Genomic DNA, 4,042 nt, shown 5'->3' on the forward strand with positions numbered 1-4,042 from the left:
TTGGCCTTCGGGCACTACACCAGAGCACCAGGAGTTTTCAAAGATCTGTGCCAGAGGCTGGGCTATGATGCTCGCCAGCTCCTTGAGTACCCTGGGGTGTAGTTTGTCAGGGTCGGCCGACTTGAAGGTATCCAGCTTCTCAAGGTGTTCCTTCATGAGGTCAGCATTAATGGAGGGCAGGGGATCTCCCTCACCTGGACTTTCCTGTCCTGTAGTGGGCATGGGCGTCCCATGGGACTGATGAAAGACCGATGCAAAGTACCCATTTAATAGGTTGGCTTTTTCCTGGGTGTCGGTTGTCAGTTGTCTCATCTGGTTCAGCAGGGGTCCAATGTTGCCCTTGCTTTTCCTCCGGCTCCCCACATATCTGAAAAGGACTTTTTATTGTCCTTGATGCTTGAAGCTACTTGGAGTTCAGTTGCAGCCTTCGCTTTCCTGGTTTGCTCCCTACAGGACCGGACCAGTGCAGAATAATCTTCCTTATTTGGTTTTTTACAAAAGATTTCTTTGTGAAATAAATATATTTCAACATTATGTAAGGAATTACTACATTCATGTAAATAAACAAAAATATTATTTGACTGTCTTGGGCAGTTTTTGACAGCTTTTTTTTTTACCAATATTTAACTGGTCAATTGACTGAACTTTATTTGACCAGTCAAATACCCAACCCTAGTTTAATATGATAAATAAATGAGCATGAATGCCTAATACCTTATTTTATGTGTTTAATGACATGCTAATTTAATATATTCTGAGCATATGGCAATTATAAATGATAGATCCAGAATAATGGTTTCCATGTGCAATAAGCTGTCACATAAACTGTGATTAAATACCATAATAATCAGAACACTTACAATGTTATATTAGAAACTCTCTTTTATAACTTTGGTTAGTTAGGTAATGTTCTCAAAAGATTATTACAATGTATTGTGATCTTATATATGCACACATGTATAACATTTAAAAAAAGTTACAAAAGCAAGAAAATGTTATCTGTGTGAGCTCATCAAAATAGTTTTAAAACATTACATAATATAATCTGATTTCTTTCTCTCATTTTTCAAAATGTTGTTTGATTTAGGGCCTTAAATATACTGGCCTGTTGGAGCTGAGACTGAAGACTTTGGAATGGATAAGTAAAATTCTGGCATAGTTCATTTTTGCATGAACATATTTCTAAGCAAGCGTAACATGATCATAGAATCATAGAAATGTAGGGATGAAACGAACCTCCAAAGGTAATTTAGTCCAACTCCCTACCAGAGGTGGGATCTTCCCTACATCCTACCCACATCCACAGAGCCAATCATCTCATCAAAGAAGGCAATCAAGTTTGTCAGGAATGACTTCCACATGGCAAATCCATGTTGATATAAATATACCATTAGTCTGGGCATTTAGAAGCATCACTGGAGGAGAAATATTGATAATCTTTTGTATGCTGTTCTTAGAGTCATCAGGTAGATATTAACAGCTTGGACTTCAATGCATTATAGTTGAAAAGTAGCCTCTAAAAAATTTTTGCTGGAATGATAAAAAAATGAGGTGAAGTTTGGTTTGATGGAGAGACCCTTTATTTGTCATGACAAAATCTTTTAAATGACTGACTCAGTTCAAACTCAGGAAATCCTAGACACACAGATGTACAGTCCATAACACCAATCTCAATTTAAATATTTTAATGAATTATTAATGACTGCTCCTAAAACATGAAGATCTCAAATTAATTTTAAAATTAATATCTTATGCTTTCCAAACTGTGATGCATTAGTAAAAATGTATGTAACAACATTTTGAAAAAAATGAATTAGAGGAGTGTAGCAGGCCATTAAGGTGCCTGCTACTGGATAACTGCCCAGGTGCTGGTTGCTAGGGCAACCAGAGGGAGCTAATGACCCACACCTGCCTGGTCAGCTGACCGGAAGGGGCAGGGCCTGGCTCCTATATAAAGCACAGGCCAGAGGCCAGGAGGCAGTTCCCTGCTGGCAGCCAAGGGGGAAGGAGCTCTGCCTGAGTGAACAAAGAGTAGACGCCTGAATGTCTGAGCAGCATAATAGTGGTGAGAGATGCAGAACGCTTGGGGTGGCTCAAATGTTGTTATAGTCAGGTGGCTTGAGCTTATGTTATAGCCAAAGGACTTGTATTTTGTTTGCTACTAGACCGGAGGTTTGGGTGAGGCTATTAGGGGTTGGAGGAGGCCTCATAGGGGACTCACGGTAGGGCAGGGAGCGACTTGAGAAGCCCCAGAGAGTGCAGAGTGACTGACACAAGCTAGAAAAGGGCAGTATTGGGAGTGTGCTGACTTTGAGCGCCCAGCGAGGTGCAGTTCAAGCCAAAGTCGTAGAAAGCCCGAGTGCCAGAGCAAGTGTAAGACCGAACAACGTCCGGTACATCAGCGAGGCTTGGGGCATGGTAAAGGAGTGGTTGGAGCCACACATAGCCCATAAGGCTGGGGTGCACAGAAGCACCCATTACAGAAACGGCACATTGTACAGGAGGAAAACCGTGTCCAGGGAGACAAAAAGGCAGCCTCCCTATAATATATATAACATCAAAGATGTGGTGGGCGAGAACAGAGGGTGCTTTGTAGATTAACTGGGCATGGTAAAGGGTGCTAGGGGGAAGCACGGTGACCCCTAGGACGCCCTCCTGTTACAAGGAGTAATTTAAATAAAGTTATCTATTGCTTAATTGACAGGTTAGTTATTAAATTGTTGCCTGTTTACTTGAACAGCTAAGTAAATGTATAGGCCCTATACTCCTCTAGACTTCTATTTATATGTGCATTTAAGTCTCAATGTAGTAAAATTAAGCCACTGTCAAAGCAGTTCAGGAAGCAGGTGTCTCCTGTCACCCTGAAGAAGACTAGCCATTAGGTGACCCTTTGAGAGGGTGTATGGGTAATCCTCTGGCAGAATTTTTGTGAAATCATGTTACAAGATCCTATTCAACAGGTAAACAGTAGGGCTGTACAAAGCTTTGGTTCATGATTCAATTTGGAGAAGATTCGGCCTGATTCGGAGACCGAATCTCCAAATCCAAATCAAATTGCTAGAAGCTTAAAACTTTCAAAATCTATTTGGAGCCTCTGAATCCATTTGGAAAAGATTCAGAAGAGATTCAGAGATTCAGAAGGCAGTCTTTCGGAGGGAACTGAAACTTAGAGAGAGGGGGAGCAGGGTGGGAAGACTAACATCTCTAGCTGGGCCGTGAGTGTGATTTCTCCCTGACTGCTCTTCCAATTACAGTGCCTGGGGGAGCGACACAGAAACAGTATAAAAGCCTCTGTCTGCGGGCTCTTCTGTCCCAGACTCCCCCTGCACCTATCTCCTTGACAGCTGGTAGGCTTCATGGCTGCAACAGGGCCTAGCAGACCTACAGTTTTCACCCTCCTGTGCCCCAAGACTGACACAGCCAGTTGCACAAGCACCCATGTCACAAGTTTTGCCTGTCAGCAGCTAGGGGTGCAGGACCCCAGAACTCAGACTCCCCCTGCACCTATTTCCTTGACAGATGGAAGGCTTTGTGGCCACAGCAGGGCCTGGCAGGCCTGAAGTTTTCACACCCCTGTGCCTTAACACACACATAGTGTCACCCATGTCACGGGTGTTGCTTGTCAGCAGCTTGAGGTACAGTTTCCCAGAAACTCCTGCACCCATCTCCTTGAAACATGGCAGGCTTTGTGGCCTTAGCAGCAGCTACCACCCCTGAAGTTTTTACCCCACTGTGGCTTAACATGCACACATGACCTGAGTTTTGCATTATAGACTTTGAGGTGTAGTTTCTCAGAAACCCCTATACCTATCTCCTTGAAGCTTGGCAAGATTTATTCCCGAAGCAGGGGCTACCATCCTTGCATGTTTCATCCAAATCAGCCCAAAACAGACAGAGTTATAGATATTTGATTGATTCCCCATTATCAAATCACTGGCCTCTGAATCTGTTTCATAGTTTCTAGGGTCAGAAGGGACCTGAGCAGATCATCAAGTCTGAACCCCTGCCATGGCAGGAAAGAGTACTGGGGTCAAATGACCCC

The sequence above is a fragment of the Crocodylus porosus genome, unplaced genomic scaffold (genome assembly GCF_001723895.1).
Source record: "Crocodylus porosus isolate Cpor-Errol unplaced genomic scaffold, CroPor_comp1, whole genome shotgun sequence".
In the NCBI taxonomy this organism is placed as follows: Eukaryota; Metazoa; Chordata; order Crocodylia; family Crocodylidae; genus Crocodylus; species Crocodylus porosus.